At 41.4% G+C, this 26,472-nt stretch overlaps 1 long non-coding RNA gene across 3 annotated transcripts in view; it reads left to right on the top strand.

Annotated features, from left to right (window-relative positions):
- The first annotated feature begins 789 nt into the window (after positions 1-789).
- Positions 790-26,472, top strand: part of LOC147916535 (uncharacterized) — a 65,385-nt gene continuing 39,702 nt past the window's right edge. For all 3 annotated transcript variants that reach the window (XR_015552658.1, XR_015552659.1, XR_015552660.1), the window contains exon 1: positions 790-863. This is a non-coding gene — a long non-coding RNA (uncharacterized LOC147916535). The remainder of the gene's footprint in view (positions 864-26,472) is intronic.

A 26,472-nucleotide genomic window follows, 5' to 3' on the forward strand; every position in this document is an offset into this window, starting at 1 on the left:
GCTGTGGCCTGTTTGCTCTCCCTGTAGGCGCCCAGGGAGGCTGAATTATGCTCCTGGCCAGCTGTTGTAATGCTCAGCTGCTTGTAGTTGTTGTGGGCCCTTCAGTCTCTTTATCAGCTGTGGGGAGCCCCAGCACAGCTGGCTGCAAGTTCTAATACCACATTTGTGTTGCAGTATTTCTTTTAAGTGAGTAGGCCCCCACCGTGGCAGGTTGTTAGGCTCAGGGCCTTACCATTGCTGTAAGCCTCTAGCCTATTAGGTCTCTTGTCAGCTCTCTGAGGATTGCAGCTGGGTGGGGCTGGCCTCAGGCACAGGAGCACCCAATTGTTTCAGGTTTTGGAAGGTGGAGCAAACCTCCTATGTGGGTCTTTGAGAAGTACAAGTCTTCTGTGGCTGAGAAGCCCTGCCGCCCACAGGTCCACACACACAGTCAACATAGTCCTGCCCCGTGTGAGCGCCCCGACCTCCCCAAGTGGACCCAGTCTCTCCACGGCGGGAGCCCCACACACTCTGCCACCGCCCCACACTCTCCACCCGCTCCTTGTGCACACCCTGCCCCGCTCAAGTCAGCTCAGTTGCCAGGCTGCAGAGAATCCAGTCACCAATCTATGCAGGCCCACACGTTGCGTGAGGGCTTGTTGTTGGGTGGGGCTAGTCTCTAGGGTGGGCTGCCTGCCCTGGCTGAGCTGGATTAAATCGGTGCTCTAGCGGGTGGAGCAGACCCTGGGCTAGCAGGTCTCAGGGAGAACTCCAATGGCGTCTGTGTCAGCACGCTCACACCAGGCCACAACAATGGCCGCCGCCAATGTCCCAGTCCCTGGAGAGGTCTCACCCCTCACCGAGATGCACTCAGGGCCTATTAGGTGAGTCTCTTGTCACCGAAGCACTGTGCACCTTTCTTTCTGGTGATTTTAGGATGCTTTCTGGAACGGGTGAGTTTGTGCGCGGGCCCTTTAAGAGCCAGTTTTAGTTTCTTTGTGAACCTGGTTTTCTGGGGGTGCTACCCAATGCTTTAGTAGCAGGCAAAGTCAGATATTATGCTGCTGGTCTCAATTGTGCTGGGTCCACAAAATGCCCACAGCGGGGGCGCTCCCCGGCTCAGGGCCCCGCGCCTCCAGGGAGGCTGCGTACCTGTGAGCTGCTCCCGGCGGCCGTGAAGCTGGCGGCTTGTGAAGGCGGCGTTTTTCCTCTCCGGAAGGGAGTCTCTGCCTCTTCTACCCCAGTTAGGATTGTCCATTGTTGCAGGAGTTCCTCTTATCCAGTTTTCAGTTCTGTCTCAGGGGTAATTTTTCCACGAGTAGTTGTAAATTGGCTGTGTCCACGGGAGGAGGTGAGTTCAGAGTCTGCCTACGCCGCCATCTTGACTCCGCCCCCCCAGTAGATATTATTATTAATATATTTTTATTATTTTATAAGTATCTTTTCTTTTTCACATTGACGTTAAAATGACAACAGTAAAACTATCTGGGTATTGGTGTTGACTCTTCCTTCATTAGAAGGAGCCTGAAAGCCTTCAGTCTTCACCTAGTCCAGCCTCCTACCAGCCCGGCACCCTGTCCCTTCTGGCAGAGGTATGCACGCAGTGCTCGGTCCTGCTGCTGTTGAGCGCCTCACTCTTGCAGGAGAGCTCATCGCATTGTTGGAAAACTAGTTCAGAATCTTAGAAAGTCCGTGTTCTAAGTACTACTTTCCAGTAATTTCTACCCAGTGGTCTCGGTTTGACTGGCTGGGACAGCGTGGGATGGGTCTAGTCCCTTTCCCATATGACAGGTCCCCAAGTATGTGAAGGTACATGCGCAGGTTACTCACTGCTCTGGGTCTCAGACTACTCATATATAGAATGGGGATTATTGCTTCACCCTCTTGGGGATCTCCTGAGGATTAAAAACCTATATGTTTGAAAAGAGCTTAGTATATAGTAGGTGCTCAGTAAGCCGTAGTGGGCCAAAGTCAGTGTAAGTGCCTCCCAAGATCCCATGAGTTTCTGGTCTCCGTGACTCACGACTCCTGAGGAGGGTGGCCCGGCATCGCCGGCTCTCCCGCAGGCCATGGAGAGGGCGGTTTCCATCTTCCTCGAGCTATGTCAGCCCTCCGTGGTGGCCGCCGAGCCTCTTAGGTGCTCTCTCACACGGTCAGCCAGGCTCACTCTGATGACTTTTCTTGGTCCCTCGCGTCACTGGCTGTCGTGCCCTGGCATGCCTTGCTCCAGGGCTCTCTTACCTGTGCTCCAGGGCTCCCCTGTTCCCATGGGGCTCAGCAGACCTTGAGACTCACTTGGTGTTCACAGGTGGGCTGTGATCTCCGGGCCAGGCCAACGAGGCTGCCAGTTGCAGCTGTGAATGAGGCTCACAGCCACCGACAGGTTGGCCCCTTGTGCCATGGCTCGCGCTGTGGTTGTCACTGCTGCCCCATGGGTTCTGGCTTCCTCCAGCCAGGATGTGGTGGAGTCAATGTCCCACGGGCGCACTTTGACTAATAGTGGCTCGGAGCTATCCTTCCGTTTTGCTCCCTGACAGCGAGTTTTGCAGAACAGTCATTTCTGGGCACTCTCTGAAGATGCCCCATGAGGCTGAGCGTTCAGTAGTGCTGGTAACAAACGTGTTGTTACAATTGTTTTCCCTCCTCCCCTGCCCCACTGCTCTTTTCCTTTCACTCGTTTTCTCGGATGGTGACATCAGTACGTTTTTGGGAGTTCGCATGTAAATTTCTGTCTCAGTCTCTGCGTTCCTGGGAACCCTAACAAAGAGGTGACATTATTATTACTATCACTCCTCCTCCTCCTGTTCAGATTTAATTAGCTGATTATCAGCTGATTACCAGCTCTCCACTCTCCCACTCAAAAAACGAAGCTTTCTTCTCTGCTTTGTGAGTCGACATTTTTGCCCAGATTTTCCTCTCTTTTCATCCCTGCTGGAGAGCTGCTCCCTCTGTTCTCACTCTGCTTTCCAGCCTCGCGCGGGGATTTGATCCGAGACAATATGGTAGCAGTGCAAGTGGCTTGATGTGTCACTTACTGGAGGCGGTGTGCTTGAGTTTTCACAGGGATTTCCTGAAGAAAGAGAGCCTTAACTGGAAACCAGAAGTCAAACTTCTGCAAAGGGTCAGAGGGTTGGCATTGTAGGCTTTGCCAGCCATGGCCATACGGTCTCTATCGCAACTGGTAAACTCTACAGGTGTAATGAGAAAGATGCCATAGCAAATATGTGTATGAACGGGCATAGCTGTGTTTCAATAAAACTTTATTTACAAAAACAGGTCTGGGGCCAGATTTGGCCCATGGGCTGTAATTGCAGACCCTTGCTCTAAATGATGGAATTACAAGAAAACAAGTAAAGCAGAATTTGGGGAAAATGGGGGCTATTCAGTCTCTCTCAATTTCAGTTTCTTTAATTTCAATTCATTTTAATTCAGTAAAAACATGTTGAGAAAAGGAAAAAGGAAAACTCTTATTGAATGCCTCCAGTGAGCCAGAAATTAGGCCAGGGGTTTCTGTGTGATATAACTGTTGGAGCAGGTCATCAAGAGGATGTGACCAGCCGTTGACCCACAAGCTGCACCTGGTCAATTGGAGGCTCCTTACCCCTTCCCCTCTTCCTGAAACATACATTCTACCCACCGCTCCACAATGGGAACTGTTTGCAGGGACTCAGCCTTAACAGAATAAGGTATTGTTGAGGCCGTCTGGGTGGTACACATGACTGAACCCAGTTAATGCTGCTATACAAACTTTTAAGATTCTGGTGGGTAGATATGGAGACCTACTCATCTTGCAGCTGCCCAAGACAGGCCACATAATTTCACTTGCTTATTCAACTGCCACCTGCCAATCCGGAATTGTCTGCCTCTTTCTTCAGTCTCTCCTTGCCCTTGGTGTATGGGGGCCAACTGATAACCAACAATAACATTTATTGTTCTTAGCAATCTTATTATTCTGTTTTTTGATGAGATCTGTAAACTGAGGCTCAGAGATGAATGAATTGTCTCTTTGTAAAAAGCAGCGTCAAGATTCAAAAACAGGCCCCCTCTAACCTGAAGTCCCGTATTAAAGTATTCTAATTAAGCACCCACTTTATGCAAAGTTCTGCACTTCTTGTTGCATGAAATACAGAGACGAATAAGACAGTGCCATTTCAGTTGGAAGCCAAATAAAATATCAGCAAAATAAAATAAGACAGTCTCTGATGTCCCAAGAGAGGTGCAAAGTACTAAGGGAGTTTAAAGGAAGTGCATACAGGGCAAGTGGGAAGCAGGAAAAACCCCACAGAGAGGGTGGCAAATAAGTTGAGATTTGAAGAATAAATATGATTTTGAAAGGTAGAGATAAGGAAGAGTGTTGGTCCAAGAAGAGGAAGAGAGTAAACGAAGCCAAGAAGTCTAGAACAGGAAGAAATAGCGCCTATTGAGGAGGTGCAGGCCATCAACAACAGCCTTGCTTTCTTCATAATTTGGTCAAAGGCTTTGCTCAGTTCTATGCTTAAAGGTCTCCTCCGAGTCTAGCTCTGACCTGGGCCTGACCATTAGTTAAGTGAGGTCAACTTTGTCTAATCTTCTCTTGGAAGCGTGTCTCATTGAATACTCATGATGAAGAAATAGAATTTTTTTTTTTTATTGAGGCATAATTGACATATAACATATTAATTTTAGGTGTACAGCATAACGATTCAATATTTGCATATATTGCAAAATGGTCACTACAATAGTCCAGTTAACGTCTGTCATCGTATATAGTTACAAAAAATTTTTTCTTGTCCTGAGACCCTTCATGATCTACCCTCCTAGCTACTTTCAAATATGCTATACAGTATTAGTAACTATAGTCATCATGCTGTACGTTACATCCCCATGACTTACTCATTTTATAACTGGAAATTTTTACCTTTTGATCCCCTTCACCCATTTTGCCCGCTCTCCCCCTCAGCTCTGGCAACCACCAATCTGCTCTCTGTATCCATGAGCTCATTTGTTTGTTTGTTTTTTTGTTTTGTTGTTGTTGTTATGTGCCATCAAGTCGGCTCTGACTCCTGGTGACCCTATGAATGAGTGATGTCCTGTCCTCAGCAGCCCTACTCAGCTCCTGTAGACTCACTCCTATGACTTCCTTTATGGAGTCACTCCATCTCATATTTGGTCTTCCTCTTTTCCTGCTGCCTCCTATTTTCCCAGCATTATTGTCTTTTCCAGAGAATCCTGCCTTCTCATGACGTGCCCACAGCAGGACAGCCTCAGTTGTATCATTTTTGCCTCCAGTGATAGTTCAGGCTTAATTTGCTGTAGTATCCACTTGTTTGTCTTTCTGGCAGCCAAGGGTATCTGTATAACTCTCCTCTAACACTATATTTCAAATGAACCCATTTTTTTCCTGTCAGCCTTCTCCACTGTCCAGTTTTCTCACCCATACAAAGTAATTGGGAATACGGGGGTGTGGGTAATCTTGGCCTTGGTCTCTAATGACACTTCCTGACACTTGATCTTTCCTAATTCTTTCATTGCCGCCGTTCCAAGTCTTAGTCTTGATTTGTTGGCTGCTGTCTCCGTTTAAATTGATGACTGAACCAAGGTACACACAGTCTTTAACAGTTTCAGTGTCTTCATTGTCTACATTAAAGTTGTGTAGTTCTTCTGTAGTCATGATTTTTGTCTTCTTGATGTTCAAATGCAGTCCTGCTTTGGCACTTTCTTCTTTCACTTCTGTCAGAAGTCATTTCAAGTCGTTGCTGCTTTTTGCCAATAAGATGGTGTCATTTGTGTGTCTTGTATCTTAGATTGTTAATCTTTCTCCCACCAATTTTCGATCCTCCTTCAGCTGAGTTTAGCCCAGCTTTTCATATGATGCATTCTGTGTACAGATTAAGCAGACACGGAGATAGAATGCACCCTTGTCTGACACCTTTGCCTACAGGAAATCGTTCTTTCTCTCCATGTTCTGTCCTGACAGAGGCTTCTTGTCTACAACACAGTTGTTCATCAAGACAATCAAGTGCTGAGGCACACCTATTTTTTTTAGAGCAGCCCGTAACTTTTCATATCCATGCAGTCAGAGGCTTTACTGTAGTCTATAAAACATAGACTAACTTTCTTCTGAAATTCTTGGGAGCACTCCGGTAGCCAACAAATAATCGCAATTAGATCTCCTGTGCCTCTCCCTTTCCAAAATCCACCTTAGACCTCAGGCATTTCTTGCTCCATTTGAGGTAGAGGCCTTTGTTGCAGCTCCTTGAGCGTCACTTTACTTGCATGGACATTAGAGCAGTGGTCCTGTAGTCACTGCACTCCTTGACATCTCCTTCCTTGGGGATTGGGATGTATATTGAGCGTTTCCAGCACGTAGGCCACTGGTTCTCTTTTCCATGTTTGTTGGCATATTCTTGTTAGGATTTTGACAGATTCAGTGTCTGTGGCTTGAAAAAAGTCTATTGATATCCCATCTCCCCTGGTGACTTATTTCTTCCCAGTACTTTCAGGGCAGCTTTCACTTCCCTTTCTAGAATTACAGGTTCTTTCTCATAGGAGTCTTCTTCAAAGTCATCTGTCATCCTTTTATCTCTTCTGTGTAGATCTTCGGTGTACTGTTTCCACCTTCTCTTTATTTTCTCCTGATCAGATAGTGTGTTTCCCTATTGGTCGTTCAGCATTCCTAATCTAGGTTTAAATTTCCCTTTGATTTCTTGAATCTTCTGGAAGGGACCTCTGTTCTCGCTTTTTTGTTCTTCCCTTCTATCTCTTTGCATTGGCCATTATAGTGGTCTTCTTTATCTCTATGTGACAGTTGTTGAAAAGCTGTGTTCAAAATTCCAACCCTGCTTTTGTCACCTTTTACTTTTGCTTCTTACCTGTCCTTAACAATTTTTACTGTGTCTTCTGTCACTCATCTTGATTTTTCTTTTCTTTTTACTTCAGCATTGTGTTTTTACTCTTTATTCTTTTTACCTAAGACATTCTTCCTTAATAATATTTCAGGTTTCAGCCCGCAGTTCTTCTGGTTCTCGGTCGATTAAATTTAACAACGCAAATTTGTTTTTATGCGGACTTGGAGCTCGTTGGGAATGTTGTTTACATGATATTCTGGCCCTGTGATTTCACCAGTGCTCTTCCTCAGCTTTACTCTGATATTTGATATTAACAGTTCGTGTCAGCACCACAGTCTGCTCCTCGGCTTATTTTGTTTCAGAGTCCACATATAAGTGAGATCCTACTGCGTTTATCTTTTTCTGTCTGGCTTATTTCACTTAGCATACTGCCCTCAAGCTCTATCCAAATGATTGTCACAAATGGCAAGGTTTCATTTTTTTATGGCTGAATAATATTCCATTGTGTATATATACCACATTTTCACCCATTGATGAACACTTAGGTTGTTTCCATGTCTTTGTTATTGTAATCACTGCTGCAATGGATATGGGGGTGCATGCATCTTTTCAAATTAGTGTTTTCATTTTCTTCAGATCAATACCCAGAAGTGGAATTGCTGGATCATATGGTACTTCTATTTTTATTTTTTGAGGAACCTACGTAATGCTTTCCATAGTGGCTGCACCAATTTGAGAAATAGAATTTTGATCAATGGGAACAAAAGTGCACAGAGTGGGAGCTAGTGGTTAGAGGCCGAATAGATATTAGAAGAAGGGAATGCAGAAAACAGTCACAGGTAGGGCCAAAGTTGGAGAATCTAAGATTCATCTTATAAAAGAATGGGCAGCCCGAGTCTCCTTATTTTCATGTCTTTTACCTTTCCTACATTGTGTGAGGTCTACAAGACAGGGACTCTGTCTGATCCTTTAAACACACTATCCCTTGCATTTATCACATCACCTTGCACATTGCATGTGCTCAATAAATGTTTGCTGATTGGTTGATTGAATGAATGAATTCGGCCAGTTTCCTTTCTCAGTTAGAATGTTAGAGCCTGAATCTTGCAGTAACTTGCCCCAGCCTTCCTCAGCAGGGACAGCCTCTTCCATAGAAGGATTCCTATAATCCACTGGTGCCTCTCACACGCTCCTCCCAGTCTGCAAAGGCTCAAAGCCAGGAGGAAGTGCTCAAACCACCTAGTGTAACCAAGAGTCTTGCATCATTCACAGAGAGAAGGAGATTTTCCAAGTTCGTGTTGCTGTGGAGAGATGAGGTCAAACTCTAAGAGGTCAGCGGTGCTCTTAACACCGCCTTTGTGTTGTTTTCATATAAATATTTTTGCTGGGACATTTTTTGGCAACCAAGGCCAGCTCCCAGGACTGTGGGGAGAAGGGGAGCTTTGCTCACCACATGCCAATGGAATGCACTGGAGTCGACTCAGGACCAGTGTGATTTGATAGCATGTCGCTTTTCACTGCTGTCTTGATGTTTTCCCACTGACTCAGTGTCTACCCTTGATCCTTCCTTCAAATGGGAAACAGCTGGGCTAAAGTGAAGTCCATGTCCACGTTCCCCACCCTCTGCCCCCTCAATGTCCCCACCTCCTTCTCTGGTCAAGAAAGCAACAGCTGTTTCTGAAACACTGATCCTATTACAGATGTTTTGCTAATTACTAAAAAACTCACTTTGGCAGCTTGTTGGGGAGTAAGGAAATCAGATTCACACATTCGAACATTCTCTGCCACTCAGCTGGGGAAGGTCCATTTGAGGGCTGTTATGTAATTTGGTTGGAGTGGCTCTGAGAGAGTGCCTCTTTACTGAGGTAGGTGAGTTTCTTTAAGAAAAGTCAAACACAAACTTCTTGATCCTTTCACAGGGAGAGCGTAGTTGATTCATCTTAGTGTCCCTCCTGCCCTGCAATGCCTGATCCACAATGATGTTAATGATGGCTGGAGGAGGAAATGAATAAAGTCAAAATTATTTGTTGCCTTTTTCTCTCTGTCATGTTGTACGTTGACCACAATGCATTTGATCTGTTTCCTTGTGCTAAAGAGTAAACTGAAATAGTATTTGGAAATAAGGTTTTGTGATAATAAAAATATCTTCCATATATAAAGAGCTTTACATGGTGGTTTTTTTCCAGGTACTTTCTTATTCATAATCTTCATTCATTTTTACTACCCTGTAGGGTAAGCAAACACTTTTATTTTTTATTTTTGTTGAGGAAGATTAGCCCTGAGCTAACATCCATTGCCAATCCTCCTCTTTTTGCTGAGGAAGATTGGCGCTGGGCTAACATCTGTGTCTATCTACTTTATATGTGGGACGCCTGCCACAGCATGGCTTGATGAGCAGTGCGACGGTCTGCACCCGGGATCCGGGCCTACGAACCCCGGGCTGCCGAAGTGGAGTGTGTGAACTTAACCACTATGCCACGGGCCGGCCCCAGCAAACACATTATTTTTACGTCTTGGTTTTCGCTCTCCCTCAATCCCTATATCTAATATAAATCCAAGCCATGAGCCATTGTGAACTCACAATGGTTCTGAGTCAGTTCCTCATACTATCCTTCAGTGTTACTAGCTTAGCCCAAACTGTCATTTTTCTCTCACATAGACCCTTGCAATTGTGTGTTATCTCGTCTACTAAACTTCTGATTCTCCTGTTCACAATATTGTCATGATCCTTCCAAAGCACGGAGTTGATCTTGCCCCTTCCCTTCTCCTGACATGTCAATAACTCCCTGCTAGCTAGTAGGTCAAGTCCAAACCCATTAGCCTGATGCATAAGATCCTTGCTTGGGTCCAGACTCACCTCTGCTTAATTTCCAAACGACTTGTGGTTGCTATAACACCTCATGCCCCTTCATATCTCTGTGCCTTTCCCATGTGATACTACTCATCCAGGATTCCCTGGTCTACTCTGTATTTTTGCAAAACTCCTATTTGTATTTCAAGACTCACCAAAACATTCACCTCATGTGTGAAGGTTGCCATGACTCAGGAAGAGTCAAGCACCTCTTTAAGTAGCACTTTAGAAAAACTTTTGCTGGTACTCATCCAATGGTGTGAAAATTGTTTGCATGACCAGTTCCTCCACTAGGCCATTGGCTTAACTTTATACTTCCCCTGACTACAGCTTAATGTCTGTCACATAGCAGTTACTCAACAAATGCTCGTTTAATAAATAGATTTTACAAATGAGGAAAGAAACTGTGAAAGAGTGGTGGGGAATGGATCTTTGGAGACAAGTTCTAATCCCAGCTCTTCTGCTAACTCATTGTAACCTCTCTGGACCTGTTTTCTCAACTATAAAACGAGAGCACCTGGTCGGACTAGCTCTATGGTCTCTTACAGTGCTGAGGATTTAATACTGTAAGAAATTCTAACGGGTTTTCTCATTTTCTTAGTTAACAAAACCAAGGCCAAATTCAACATCTCCCTACTTAGGGTCTAGGTATATTTAATATGCTTCATTGTTTCAAAGCAAAGGTTGAAACAAAATGGGAAGCTATAGCAAGAGAGGAGGAATTATTGATCCTAGTGTTGGTAATATGTTGCTTCAGTCCCTCAGGTCCCGACTTTTCCTTGGCATAATGAGGACATTGGCCTGGATTGCAAAATGCGGCACTTCTTACACCGCTTATTGCTACTGTGCTCAAGGCAGACTTTGCTAATCAATGACTGAACTCATCCTCACTGAGGCTGTATGAAGGATCAGAATTCATTTCTACATAACACTACAAGAAGCCATTCTATTCCATTGTAGTCTTTTAAATGCCAAGAATGTACATGAGATTCAAAACAAAAGAAACCCCTCACCGTTCTTGGCACTAGATATTTCTGAAGTCCCTCTCAGTTCTGTTATTTTCTAATAGATCCATAGTGGGCTTTTGGTATGTTTGCAGTTAGGTTTCTAACCTCTGAGGGTTACAATGAGGAAGAGACCATGCCCAGATTCCTGGAATGAGTGGGCTTTTTGGTGATAAACTCATGCATACTCACCATCCTGTGAGTGACCTGAAGTCTTTTATTTCAGGCCAAATGCCATTGATTTGGTCTTATAAGCCAACAAAGGTATCCACATTGCAAGCATCTGAGCAGAGTGAAAATCAGTCATACCTGGGGACAGATGTGGGTGCCCTGTTCTCGTGTATCTTTTTTCTGCTCAGTGGATTGCTGTAAAGGAAGTGTTAACTGATTTTGGCATCCTCATCTGCTTTCCAGAAGGCCTGTTTAGCAAAGAATTTGAGCACTTGGGGAATCCTTGATGCTTTTGGAAAGCAGATTACATCAGAACATTCTCTGAGTCCTAATTAAATTAATTTTCCCTTTTTGTTTCTGACACACAATAAATGTAAAAATAAATATTTGTGGAATGAATGACTTTTTAGGCTTCTCTCTAGCCAGCAATTCAACTGCCAAGTGCTATATTCTCTCTGGAATGGCCTAACTCAATCCAGCATATATAGCATCTCCCTTCTGTGAGCTCCCCTAGCTCCCCGGACTTTGGAAACAGCTGACTGTGGGATGTAAACAGATACATTTGAACACATGGGTCTCTGACTAGCCTCTAAGTCTCTCAGGCAGGACAGTACCTTATTTCTCTGTATCTATTACAGGGTCCACTGCATAGTCAGCATCCAGTAACTACTTAACAGTAAATTATGATCCACAGCCATGGTAAGATAGTGTCTCAAATGAGAGTACCAAGGGAAGAGAGGGAGGTTTATTATAGTATGGGATAATGTAGGCTTAAGCCAGGTAAGCAGAATCATAATCTCAAGAATACAGGGTGAAATGGTCCCCTGGAACTGTGAGATAACATATTATGTTCATGTCTAGCCACTACCATCTTCAGAGAAATAGGAACTACCTGGACCACATTCAGAGGAGAGGGACAAAGTTGGTGATTGACCTGGAAAGCATGTTATGCAAAGCCTGCTCTGGAGGCATATTCACTCAGGGAAGAAGGGGCTTAGAGCTGGTGTGGTAGCTGTCTAACAGTGTCTGAAGGGCTGCCGTGTAGCCACAGTATTAAGCTTATTGTATGCATCTCCATGGGGCAGAACTGAGACTGGCAGGTAGAAGGTCCAGGCAAGTGGAGATGGAAGCCCTCCTCAATATGCTCCACGGAATAGCTCACGCTCGCCTCTTATGGGCATGGGTTTAAACCACAAAACCTCCAAACTGCAGTATGTTTATCAGGTTCAAAGACGAGTATTTATTGCACAGGACTCAACATTCCTTTTTGGATGAGGTGTAGGATGACGTACTGCTGCACGGGGACAAGTATTTGGTGCCTATGCCCTGCTTGGAAACCTTCAGCCAGAAAATGAATCTGAGAGAGGAAGCACGTCACACAGCAAACAAGCCAAATAATTACATAAAATCTAAACTGTAGGACTTGGGTCCTCAAGCCCAGGTGATTCATGGTACCACCCTGTGAAGCCTCTGAAGTATTTTAGTTAACTAGAGCATCAAATACATTCAAAGTTTGAAAACTATTTGACCAATTTCTATCATCATCACTTATTTCTAACAGAGGCAGGGGCAGTGGGCTCTGGAGGTCGTGGAAAGAGTCTGAGCCTCCCTGATATGCCAGTGGACATAAGGCTGGCCTTGATACAATCTCCTATTGGGAAGTAGATTTCAACTTAATAAAAGGGATATCTTTCTAGAAGCTGGAGTTGCCAGAAGATGAAATGTACTGCCCTGGTACATGGTAAGGTTTCCAGAGGATTTTAAGCATGGACTAAGGCAGCATTCTTCTGGCATACTACAGAGAGTAGAAGAGTTAAGTGCATGGGCTTTGCAGGGTTTAGTTCTACCTATGCCACTGGATCACTTCTGAGCCCCAAACACGGCCATAGGGAAGCCACAGCACACACTCTGTCATTTCCATCTTTGTTTTCATCCACTTTTCTTAAGCCGTTCTTTGTACCTGCTCCCATCTGACTTCTCTCTTTCCAGTGATGAATTTTACTGTTAATCCTCCTAAAGCCATTCCTTTCTCACCCCTAAGACTTGGTGTTTTGTTCTGTGACTCTAACCATCACTTTGGCTTCTCTTCAACCCAGCTATGCTCCTAGGATAAACACAGCCCTTGATTCTCTTGGCCTGGGACCCTTCTATCCTGAGATCTCTTTCCCAGGGTCTCCCTTCTGCAGGTTGCCTTCAACTCCCATGAACAGACACAGCAGGAACCTGCAGATTTCTTGATTCTTTGAATCCTTTCTCTAATGCAAAGTCACCTGGGTCTCCAGGTTGTGGAGACATGCACCTATACAGGAGGGAGATGCCCTCTCCTTTTACCCAACCACTTGGAAAGCTGAGTTCTTCCAGCTGGCTCTCATTCCTATGGTTTCCAAGTGCAGAACAAAGCTGTTGCTAAAAAAGCAACAAAACTGGGTGTGCTACTTCCCCCAACATCTGTGTTTCCCTCACTGAACCACACAGCCTCATTAAAACACTTTTACACACAGCAACATTTTAGATGTAATATCTTCTCAAGGAAAAAGCAAAACTCAGCAATAAAGGAAAATAAGCTGTGTCAACGAAAAGCATCTGAGCTATTTTGCAACTTTTTTACTAGGCTCACTTGTTGGTAAAAAATGTATTCTTAAATTTTCTTCACTAACTAGCCTTACAAGCCTGTGCTAATGATATAGAATAATGACTATCTGGAAATAATTTAAAAAAAAAAAATTTTCCATCTGTCCGCTTCATACAACATCCTGGATTTCTTATGCATACTTTACTCTCGGAAAGCTGGTCTTAAATGTGTCAGTGCAATTAACAGAGATATTCCAGCTCAGAATGCTTTTGAAGCTATTTCTTCATAATTAAATATGAGCTAGCAGAGCATTTTAAAAATGCTTTTCTCTTTGGATGGTAACCAGAACAACCACAAACAAATTATTTGGAACCTGGAGCATGACAGTGAAGCTGAAATGTAAATATGGAAGTGGAGAATGGGGCCAGGCATGAACAATGGGGCTAAAGGGCCTGTTTCTATGCGTTCACCTGAGCCAGATCTTTGGTAGGAAGAGAATGAGTGGTTCAAACAACACTCTGGTTTCTTTCACTCAGCTGGCATTGCTTAGACCAGGGGTTCTTAACCTTTTTGGGGTCACAGACTTCTTGAGAATTTGATGAAAGCTTCAAACATCCTCCTCAGGAGAAGCCTCATTCTCCCATGAGTAATTTTAGTCCTGTAGAGATCAAACAAGAGCCTCAGGGGAGGAGATGAGGAGGTTAGGAACTCATTGTAAACTTAAGGTCTGATTTGCAGCTCAGAACTCAACTAGCACCATTTTTCACATGAATTACCATCTCTGGTTTCAGGGTTTCAGACCCATATTTTAACAACTTGCTAAACATCTCTACTGAATAGCCATCATGTGTTTCATCAAGTAATTCAAATTCAAATACCGAAAAGTTAACATCTAACTCGAAGTCTGAGTCATTTTGATTTCCTCTTCTGCATTTCTCGCAGCAGTCAGTCAATATGATCATCCATTCCCCCCTCTTCCCCAGGATCTCTTACATCTGCTCCCTCCTTGCTGCTCCCTTGGCTAGTCAGTCAGGTCTTGATTACCTCTAAGGTGGTTTGGCGGAAGATTTCTAACTGGTCTTCCTGTCTGCCTCAAAAAAGCACAGCTTCAATTTTTTCACCTTTGGCTCCAAAGCATTTAGTTTTCTTCACCATCTCGTAGATTACATCCAAAATTCTTAGCATGCTATTCGAGGCTCACCACCCCAAACTTTGATTCCTGTTTTATGAAACTGCTTCCCTTTAAACGGTGATTTCATGTCTGCTTGCAGAACTCTGGCCCTTTCTTAAGAATCTCTTGACACCTTCCCCATCTGCATTTCTCTCCCCTGACCTTCTCCCTTTGGGAGGAGATATCTTTTTTCTCTGAAGTATCATATTACTATACTTACATTTCTTTTCAAGCCATATATATGTGGCTTTATTGAGGTATAACTTACATACCATAAAATTCACCCATTTTAAATGTGCAATTCAATGATTTTTAGTAAATTTACAGAGTTGTGCATCCATCCCCACAATCTAGTTCTGTATTTATTTTACTTGAGTAATGTCTATAGTGCCAGGCACAATGATCAGCACATTACTTTTATAATTTAACTATTCTGATGGTAGTAATTATTTCTAGTTTATGAATGAAGAACTTAAGGCTTAGTAATTGTCTGAAGTCATGCAACTATTAGTAGGCTACATTGGAGTCCAGATCTGCCTGACTGCAAACAGTATATTTTTAGGCAATATGACATAATGCTTCTCAAATAAGAAAAAAATCCTACTTTAAGAGTGTAATCTATTAAAGAAAATGTGGATTCATTTTATCCACGGTTGTATCCAAATGCCTATCACACATGTAAGCAAGCAGTGAACACTTGTTAAGTGACTTTATGAATGCATACCTAGGTTTTATGATATTTTAGAATTATTCCACACATATTTTTGATCAAATGATAGACCATTGTCTGTTTTAGGTGTTAGTATAGTTTGTGTAACTATGACTCAGGGTGGGATGGTGGAAGGGTTTGTTAATCCTATTGCCACATGAGGGGGATGAGTAGGGTCTCTAATTTATGTCACCCTTGAGCTAAATAATCCCTCAGGGTTTTAGTTTTCTAATCTATGACATGGGCTAGCAACACCCTATGTACTGATCTTGAAGAATGACTGTAGTGAGAAAAATGTGAGAGTAGAGGTTGGAAACAAATAAAGGAAGAAGGAAGGAGGGGAGGAAAGAAAAATTACTAACCCCATTGATGGGAATGTGCACAACTTCTTTCTCTCTTGCTCATGTCTCAATGGCATATCCATCCCTTTCCTCCTTACAAAAAATGAAGAAGAGACACTCTCATAATTCTCTTTTCATTGTCCCCCAATTCTAGGATTTTCTAGTTAACATGGATCTGGTATAATCACAATCACATAAAACATTGTCTGTGGCTGGCTTTGACTTCATTTTACAAATAATTAAACTTTGCCAAGTATGACGGAAGGAAAGAAGGGAAGAAGTAAATAAAGAAAAGGAAAATAAATTAAGGGAAGAAATTGATGAAACTGATGACAGGGAAAGAAGAAAGGCATGAGGGCCAAGAAGAGACAAGTCACTGAAAGAAGAAAAGAGAAAGAAAGTAAAGAGACAAGAAGAAAGCTAAGAGAGACACAGGAGAGAGAAGAGAGAAGGAAATAAAGAGACAGAGCAGAACAAGAGGAGTGTAGAAAAGTATGAAAGGCAGAGAGAGAAACTAAGTTCAGACTATTTCATCCAGTCCTGTGCGTTCTAAAGCAATACTTTCTGAATCCATGCTTTAACCACAAGCCTTGAAATGCAGTTGGAACGGGAAACAGCCTCCTCGCTGACATTTCTCCAAATGTTTTTCTGCCTGAAAGACTGCCTGATGCATGCAATCCTTCTGTGTCCCAGGCCATGTTTGAAAGCACACCTGGAAGCCTCGGTTTGCCAATTCTGTAAGGAGTGAAGGTTTTTTGCTTTAAGTTAGCAAGACTTGGGAAAGCTCAGTTCGCAGATGCACGCTGGCCGGGGGAGCGGCACGTGAGTCTACATTGCTGCAGGAGGGCTGGCCAGCTCTTCTTCTGTGGTCCTGTTCCAGTGTGACCTCACACTTCACGACAGGGACTCCATCTCACTTTGGGGAAAGTGGCCCTCAGTAAGTGAGCCCTAGAAGGCGTGGCAAGGCAGAGGAAAGATGGCCTCAGTCTGTCTTGGGGACCCAGCAAAGGGAAAGCACGCTGGACTTTCTATCGAAATTTTAAGGTCCAATTCTCAAGATAATTCACGAATTGTGCAAATCTCTTGAATCGTCGTTGTAAGTGGACTATATGTTCTGTTTATCTGGAAAAATGAACACAGCCATTTCTGCTCAACTGCTGTGTTTTTCAAGACAATGATTTGCTATCTGTTTTATATTGAGGCAAAATGATAAGGCACATCTGTAGCTCACAAAGAAGGTTGTTTATAGCATCTGCATTTTTACCATATCCTTCTCCAGTGTACTGGAGACACTGATTGGGTCATTCCTATTTGTCAGAGCTTAATCGTTTGTCAAATGAAAATAAAGCTGGTCGCTGAAAATGTTTTATTTAATTGCAATGATACTAGGTCCTTATTAACTAGAAATTCCTAATATTTCAGAGCAATCAAAAGAGAATTATGGGAATATATCTTTTTATAGACTGAAAGTTTGTGTCCCCCCAAATTTATATCTTGAAGCTCTAAGCCCCACTGTGCTGAATGTGCAGATGAGGTCTCTAAAGAAGTAACTGAGGTTAAATGAGGTCGTAAGGGTGGGGTCCTGATCCAATACGATCAGTGTCCTTATAAGAAAGAGACACCAGAGAGTGCGCTCCTTCCCTCTCTCTCTCTCTCTCCACACACGCTGAACAAATCTCATGTGAGGATGCCGCAAGAAGGCTGCATGTTTACAAGCCAGGAAGAGAGCCCTCACTAGGAACTGGATTGGCTGGCACCTTGATCTTGGACTTTCCAGCCTCCAGAACTATGAGAAATAAATTTCTATTGTTTAAGATAGCTGGCCTATGATGTTTGGTTATGGCAGCCCTAGCCAACTAAAACAGATTTTGGCACCGAGAAGTGGATGCTCCTGTAACAAATACCTAAAAGTGTGGAAATGGCCTTGGACCTGGTTAATGGGTAAAGGCTGGAAGAGTTTGTGGTGCATCCTGAAAAAAGCCTAGATCTCCAGGAAGGTAGAAATATGGATGTTAAAAGTGATTCTGATGAGGGTTCAGAAAAAAAAAAGGAGAGTGAAAGAGAGAGCTCCATCGTCTTAGAGAATACCTAAATAATCATGAGCAGAACGTAGGTAGAAATATGAACATTAAAGGCCGTTCTGGTAAGGTCTCAGATGAAAATGAGGAACAAGTTATTGGAAACTGGAAGAAAGGTGATCTTTGTTGTAAAGTAGCAGAGAACTTGGCTGCATTGCGTTCTAGTTTTTTGTGGAAGATCAAACTTGAGAATGACGAGATCGGATATTTGGCCGAGGAGATTTTTAAGCAAAATGTTGAAGGTATGGCCTGGGTCCTCCTGAATGCTTATAGTAAAATGCAAGAGGAGAGAAATGAAGTAAAGAAGACATTTTTAAGCAAAAGAGAACTAGAGCTTAAAGATTTGGAAAATTCTCCATATCCATATTGCAAAAAATGAGAAGGCCTGTTTTGAAGAGAAAACCAAGATTGTGGCTGGACTATCATTTTATCAAGAGATTATGGAATTATATGAGCAGACACTGCCAGTTTGAACTGAAGGAGATGGAAGCAGAATGAGATAAAGGAAGTCTGTTGGACTTCTTAGATTCTAGAGAATGGGATAATGGAGCTATTTAGCAGCAAACATGTTATTCTTCAAGAACAGGGAGGAATGACTCCAAAGTTGATTCAAAGATCATCAAGGCTGCCTCCTTGATTTCAAAGGATAGGGCCACCACCTTGGTTTCAACAGGCTAGGTGGCTTCTTTCCAAAGCCTTGGGGGCAGAACTTCCACCCAGCAGCCATGGAGATGGGACCTTTGCCTGACAGAGATGTGAGGATGGGGCAGCAGCCCTAAGTAGGTCTGGAAGGTGGGGTCATTGCGCTAGTGGGTCCAGAAGTCAGAACATCAAACCAAAGAGGATTATTCTCAAGCCTTAAGATCCAACAGAACTTGCCTTAGCAGGATTTTAAATTTGCTTGGGACCCATCACCCCTTTCTTCTTTCCTATTTCTCCCTTTTGGAATGAAAATGTCTATCCTACGCCTTTCCCGCCACTGTATTTTGGAAGCACATAATCTGTCTGACTTCACAGGTTCATAGCTGAAGAGGAGTTTTATCTCAGGATGAATTGTACCTTGAGTCTCACCCATATATAATTTATATGACACTTAGATGAGACTTTGGACTTTAGAGTTTAGAGTTGGCGCTGGAAGGAGTTAAGACTTTTGGGGTTGTTGGGATGGAATGAATGTATTCTGCATGCGAGAAGGACACGAATTTTGAGGGGACATGGGCAGAATGTTATGGACTGAATATTTGTGTCTCCTCAAAATTCATATGTAGAAATCCCAACACTCAATGTGATTATATCTGGTGATGGGGCCTCAAAGGAAGTAGTTAAGGTTAAATGAGGTCATAATGGTGGGGACCTGATCTGATAGGATTAGTGTCCTTATAAGAAGAGACACCAGAGAATTGTGCTCCCTTTCTCTCTCTCTTTTCTTGAGCACAGACACTGAGGAAAGCTTATGTGAGAGCAAAGCAAGGTGATGGCTGCCTTCAAGCCAAGAGAAGAGGCCTTAGAATGAAATCTACCTTGCCGGTACCTTGATCTTGAACTTCCAGCCTCCAGAACTTCAAGAAATAAATTTCTGTTGTTTAAGCCACCCAGCCTGTAGTATTTTGTTATCGCAGCCTGAGCTGACTAAGACAATGTTCTTTACTTTCCTAAGGGGGAAATGAGATGGATATGCAATCAAGATGTGACCAAGAAAAAGAAGTTGACCATGTTCCCTTAATGGTAGTCAGTGATTTCTCCTTATTTCTGAGCCCAACACTTTCATTCTCTTAAAATGTCTGGGGTTAATTAAATATTTCCAGAACATTTTGACACTAATCTACTGATTCCACTGTCGTATACAAATGTGTAAAGTGAAATATTCCAGATACGATGTTTTTTCCTCAGAGACATTAGTGGCCTTACGCTGAATGACTGTCTTCAGAGAAGAAAAGAAAATTCTGTGAAAAGGGACTTTTCACGTTCTCTTCAGCCTGTAGATTCAATTTACCCATTCACAGAAGCTCCAGCAGTCAGATGACTGTGATATTTGCTAAGTATTTCAGACTCAGCTCAGTTTGTTCATATTTTTAGAGGATTTTTTAGACATGAAGCATTAGGACCCTTCAACAGATTCTCTCTTTAACGGAATTTATGGTCTAAACCTGTTGGGTCTGCATTTGCTCTCAGGAGCTGGCTTTCATCAAGGGCTTTCCACCTGCCCCACTGGCTCTCTTCCCTAGTCCCTCCTCCATTCCTGTCCTTGTCCCCATCGTCCTAAACATACTGAGTGACCTGCAGGTCCCTGAAGGTTCTAGACCCACTCACATCTCTGCCTTTGTACTTGCTAATCTCTCTGTCTGGAAAGTGCTTCCCACTGGGATAATTGTATTTATCCATTTTAATTTTATCTATTTAATTAACACTTAATTAAAGTTCTCACCAGTAGTGAGAGCTTACTATTGGACAGATGTGTTCTCAATGCTTCACTGATGTTGACTTGTTTAGCCCTTATCATACTCTTATTTTCTCAATTTTAAAGATTGTTAGTGAGGCAGAGGTTAAATAACTTGTCTTCCCACTGCCTCTGGTGTGTGACACTGGGATTTGAACCCAGGTAGTCAGACTTCAGTCTGTGCTTTTAATGGCATGCTATGTTCTCACCAGATCACCCACAGCTGCCAATTTCTCTGGGAAGCCTTCCCACGAAGGCTGGCTTTATGGTTTGGTTGTTTTTCCCGTGAGCTTTGACAGCTCCTTGTGTTCATGATCATTGTATTTAGCACTGTGCTGTAACCGTTGATTCCTTTCTTTCTTTCCACAAATATCTGGTGAGCTACTTGACAGAGGCACTGTTCCTTTCCTCTTTTTCTCCCTCTTAGCACTTGGCACATAGTAGGCCCTCAATAAATGTTGAAAGAATGAATAAAGCAGTTGGCTGGATTATAGGCTGTCTCTAAAGTGTTGCTTCTCTGGATTGGCTGGTTTATAGTAAAAATCACACGAGACTCTTGGTTTGGAAGTTCCATCCTGTTTTTATAAGAATCTTATTTTGTTCTTTGACATTATGCACCATGCAGATGAAGCCTGATATAATCATCAACTATCTACTAAGAATCTATTCTTTGCCAGATACTGTCTGAGGTACTGGAGCTATAATTAGCGTCCATGAACAAGATAGACAAAGATGCCTGCTCTCAAGAATCTTCCATTCTGGTTGTTAGTCACAGGTGGGGTTCTCTGGGAAGCACACTCGGATATGGAGTTTAGGGGCCAGGATGTTTATTATGAGGTACTCCTGGTAGCAAAATCTGTGGAAGGCAAGGAAAGGAAGCAGGATTAGACACAGGAAAAGTGGAGATGCAATGCAGGCTCAATGACAGTCTTGACCACTCCATGGGGAGGTTTGGAGCTAAAGTGGCCTATCAGAGTTCCCAACTGAAACGGCTAGTCCTTTGTCCCCCACCTTGATTAATCTTTGTACCTGAGCTCTCCCAGGAAGGGAGTGACTTTGGGCAAGGTGGCTTTCTGCAGCTGAGAAAATCCCTGAAGGGCCAGATGGCTGAGGGCTTTCTGATGAGCAGGAGGGGTGTCTGATAGAGCAGCATCACGTCCACTGCATCATATATGCTACCTATCATATAGGTCTACTTAAAAATACTTAGGCCCAAAGTCCAGATCCACAAGTTTTTTGTTTATTTGTTTGTTTTAGCAACAAACTATTTTAAAAAATAGAAACCGTTGATCAAATTTATATGCTTTGGGAAACAAGAGAACATTTATAATGCTAATTATTATTCAGTAGCCTGCAAGTAATACAGAAATGTGATTATTCCAATTTCAATTAATTTCATTAGTTTCAATACAGGTAATTTTTAAAAATAAATGGGTCCTTTAAATCTTTTTCATGAAGGTATTACGGAAAATACATATAACATGCTTATGTACATACATAAAAGAGAATGCTTAATGTGATTCAATGTTTACAGACTTATAAACATTACAGACTTATTGTCTAATCTTATAGACTTCAAAAAAATTAATTCACCAAGAAGAACAAAAAACTCTGTCAAAATTCCCTGTTCTAAACTTCAGCTTAGAAAATATAGTCACTGTACAATTTGGGTCAACTCCAATGTTTGGGGATGAGTAAGCTAAGGAAGATGTTGAAACCCATCAAAGAAATATCTCTTTTTGCTGGTTCTCCAATGTCTGATTATGCTACTGTCTTCTCCCTGACATGCTGACAGGCATTTGGCTAATTCAAGAGACATCCTTTTGGCCACTTTCGTTGTCTCTCTCATCTCCATTGTCAGGGGAAGAGGGAGAATCTCTCTCTGCCCTTTCCCTTAAGGTTCTTCTGGCTGGCCAAATAATCAACAAGACAGGTTAGCAGGAGAAAATAATACCAAGTTTAATAACATGTATACATGGGAGAAAGCAGGGACACTGCGTTTCTCCACACAATAGCAGAAATTCTCGTCTTAAATATATTTTTCAGCCAATGACAAAGGAGGATTTTGGCTGTGGGGGGAGTCAGTTACAGGAGATTACCACTAAAGCACAGTAAACAAGAGTAAGGTTTATTATGTAGCTCAAGGCCTCACCTTCCACATTGATAAGTCACTAGAAATGAGCTCATCCCCCTCTCTTCTCCAAACAGAGAGGGAGATACCTTTACAAATGGAGATTTCCCTTATAAAATGTAAATGATTGTCTGGCAACTCTTCGAAGGGTCATCCAGAGAATGTGGCCAGAGAGACAGAACGTCTGATAAGAGGGGCTTGTTGGTGCCTTTCCTATTGTAACATTTACCCTACGTTATCTTTACAGCCATCATGATAGATCTGTTCCAGGAAGGAGCTACCATGTCAAATTCTTTAGGCAGTTAGTGGGGGAGGTCAAATGTCCTCAGAGAAAACAACCAAGGTAAAGAGATAGATTTCAGGGTGGCCAAATCTTGATCTCCCACAGTCCCGCCTTTGAAACTAAAAGTTTCACAGTCCTTTTGAAACTTAAAGAAGTTTCATAGTCCAGAAGCTGAGTTGGTAGATTGTTTCATCTTACTGAACCCATTTTTTAGTCCTGATGATTCAGTTCAATTAAGTTCCCTTTGGAAGGTGGTGACACAGGTGGGCTCTCAAGATTACGCCTATATTGTGGAAGTAAGCAATCAAGTATTTAATAGAAGCATTTCTATAAAAGAAAAACAAGGTTAATGGTTGGAGCAAGTTGTAAAGCAGTTTTTGAGTTCAGAGGGCAGCCAGTGAAGAAGAATTTTAGATGTCAGCGTCAAAGCATCTTTTGTAGTTTAAAATGTCTCGGATGGTGTCGTCAGGTCATCTCAAGTTTATATCAAGTCCATCAGCTTCAGTTTGTAAGGCTTCAGGAAAAAGGGCAGGTTCAGTTTTTAGTGATTTTAAATGAAAATGATGGAAAAAATCAAAGACGTTAGTTTGGATATCTGTAGCCAGATATTTTAGGAGACTAGAAGAAATCAGGATCTAGTCCAGTCAACAGATATAAAACAAAAACCTTAAAAGACAACAAAACTAGGATCTAATATCTACAAATGTATACTATAGTTTTTACTGAAATATAATTTTTTTCTCTAAAATCACCCTCATTTTTATTAAGATAGCCAAACTAAAATTAACTAGTTTGTAAAATAAGTCTAGTTCCAATAGAGTTGGCCCAATTATTTACATAAGTACAGCAAGAATAGCAATTAATCATATAAGCTCTTTTAAATCTGCTTTGCTGAAACGTTTTATAAGGAATTTTAGATTGAACTTCAAAGGCCTCTTGAGGCCAGGAAAGCCAAGCCAAGGATTTTGTCATCAGACTTTGTCTGCAATACCTACAGATTTGGGTGAATTCCTCTCTTCCGAGGTTCCCCCAAAATATTTCGAGGTTCCTTGTACCTGCCAGATAAGTGACATTTTTTACTTATCCTGGTAAGTGCTGCTTGGAACATAAGGTACCAGGCCAATAGTTCCACGTGGCTTTATTCTATAAAGTCCAATCTTCATTCTTCAAAAGCTGTATGGTTATATCGCAAATATGATGTTTTAGTCACAACCTTGGTAATATAACCAATGTTTTTAATTGTGTCCTGTTATAAGGAGAACAGATTTTTATTGAACTTATGCAAATAACTATATTGCCATGAAAACAACAATACTCACTTACTAAGAGTTTTTAAATTCGAGGGATCAGGTAGAGAGAAAAAGATAAATATTTCCATTTTATTTACAAAAGTATCATTTACCAAATTGTTATAAGTCATAGCTATCTCGGGAGAAAAGAGAAAAAGTTTTCTTTAAATCTGAAGAAACAAAACATTAAAAATTCAGCAATACTTCAAATGAAAAATCATAAAAATTATAATCATCTTTATCAGTTTATTCAGTCCTGTGTAATCCATTCTCGATCCCAGTCTTTTTGTTAGCAGCTTCATGAAGTCAGTTTCTCCATCAGATTTCTGTAATTTTTTACCAAGTTCAGTTTTGTGATCAGGAAGTTTGTCAGAAACTTGTATTCTAGTGTAAATATCAGAGTCCTTTCTAAGAATTTTTCTGAAGTTGAAACATATTTTGCAAAAGCATTAGAGCAAAGAAATGTCTGTAAACAACAAGACCTCAAAATGGCAATTGACAAAGAAATTTGGTTAATTTTGTGACATACAACACTTTAAAATAATAATAACCAGAATTATGACTGATAACCAGGACAGATCAGAATTTCAGTAATGTTATACAATTTTAAAACACCTATGTCAATAACATTTGTCCACATAATAGCACCTAAGGAGGCTTATCATCACTTGTCTGACAATGTTTTTTATGTAATTTAACATACTGAATAAGCCTAATAAGTTTAGTATCTTTCTCCTGAGAGGAAGAGAGCAAATTTCTTTGAGAAGTTCCAGGGCCCTTTGAAAATTTTCAAAGAAAAAAAGTAAAAATAAAGACTTTATTTAAGATACGAATTTTGGGGAGCTTGTCAAAAATATAAAAAGTCAAAGCAAACAGAGCATTAATAGTCCAAAAAGCTTTAATAGAGAGACCTCAGTCTTTTGAACACAGGAAATTATTTTAACAGTTTTTTTTTTTAGGTAGACTTACTCAAAGGTAAAGAAAAATCTTTTATAACCTCTTTATCAAGTTTAAGCAAATTATCTTTTTACGAGAAATTTTAATTTGCACCAGCTTACTTCTGCTATTAAAACTCATTTATTTAATTAAATTTATTTTAATCTTAGCCAACTTGACCATGCGAAAACTCCTTTTCCAGAATTCCTCTTCCACAAACCTTCTCTAACTTTCTTTTTACATTCAGAATTTGTCCCATGTCTTTCTTTTCCTTTCTAGTACTTGAGGACAAATTTATCTTTCTTAATCAACCAAACAAAATATTTCTATTCTTTGTTCCTTCTTTATATATCTTATTTTCTTTGTACACAGACATATTTTTCTTAATTTTTTAAAATTTTTAATCACATATACTAATTAGAAATTTTAACCTTTAGAAACCTCAATTTGTAAGTAAAAACTAAACAATTATAACCTTTCTTTTACATTAGTATCTTGTGGCTTGGAAAATTTATAAACACTTCATAACTTCTAGAAACATGTTACTTTATAGTATAATCTTTTAATAAAACACATGTTTACCAATAGACCCAAAACACCTTTTAGTTTTCCTGTAATGAAAAGCCAAAAGTAGACAAACGTACATTTAGCAATCAATGTCTAATATCTTATGTTATTTGGAAATGATGATACCCAGTGAATTTTTTTTTTATAAAATTTAGCAAAACTCTAAAGCTTTAAGTCACCAAAAAGAGTTTGGAAGCAGTAACTACCATAACACATAATTATTGTTTAAAGTTCATCCAAAATTTATCTTTTTCACAACTATTTTCTTGTTCCCAATAATTATTTAGATTGCCTATAAGACTTCATAAGACTTCAGATAAAATTAGCCATCATTTAAATTACTATTTTTGTTAACCAGTTCTGTAATAGAAATAACATCAGTTTTTTCCTACAAAATTTCATGTAATTTTCATCACTTCTTATACCTTTAAACATAGTTATCATTAAGATTTTTATCAATAGGTCTTGGTCTTATAATTTTGGACCAGGGGAGCATTCCCAGTCAGACATTTTAAAACATACTCAGGCAAGGTTGATGTAACCTCTTTGTATAAAATTAGCTCAAACATTCCAACCTTTATAATCTTATCAGCACTTACACTTTTACATGTTTTCAATTCAATTGTAACCTGAGTCAAGGTCTTAAGGCTAGTCAAATTTTTTTCCTTCTTTTTTTTTGGCCTTTTCTTAGGTACCAAATAAATAATTATGTGAGAGCTCTCAAAAAAAATTTTTTTCCCCCAATTTAGAAGTTTTCCCAATTCAAAGGATCTGTCGTCTGGCCATTGACGAGTAGGATCTTCATTTGTATATTTATTTCAATAGTGACTCGAACCAATAAGCCTTTTTAAGGAAAGACCCGGAGGTAACTTTCCATGCTTAGAATAAATCTACCATGGACCCAAGAGGCGTCCCTGGTGAGGGCGCAGATGATGTAGCCCCCGTGATCCACAGATTTCACTCCCAAAGATATTCAGAAAAAGTAAAGACCTTCGTTGCACAGGCGGTAAGGATGGTGTCTCTGGTCTCCCACAATAGTGTGGGACGCCTCCAGTCACAGACCCGCTAATCTGTGACACCGGGCAGGCGATACTGGAATGGGATTTTTCTAGCACTAACAAGCAAC

Source organism: Ceratotherium simum, chromosome 7 (genome assembly GCF_057802395.1).
Source record: "Ceratotherium simum simum isolate JZ-2026a chromosome 7, ASM5780239v1, whole genome shotgun sequence".
Classification (NCBI taxonomy): domain Eukaryota; kingdom Metazoa; phylum Chordata; class Mammalia; order Perissodactyla; family Rhinocerotidae; genus Ceratotherium; species Ceratotherium simum.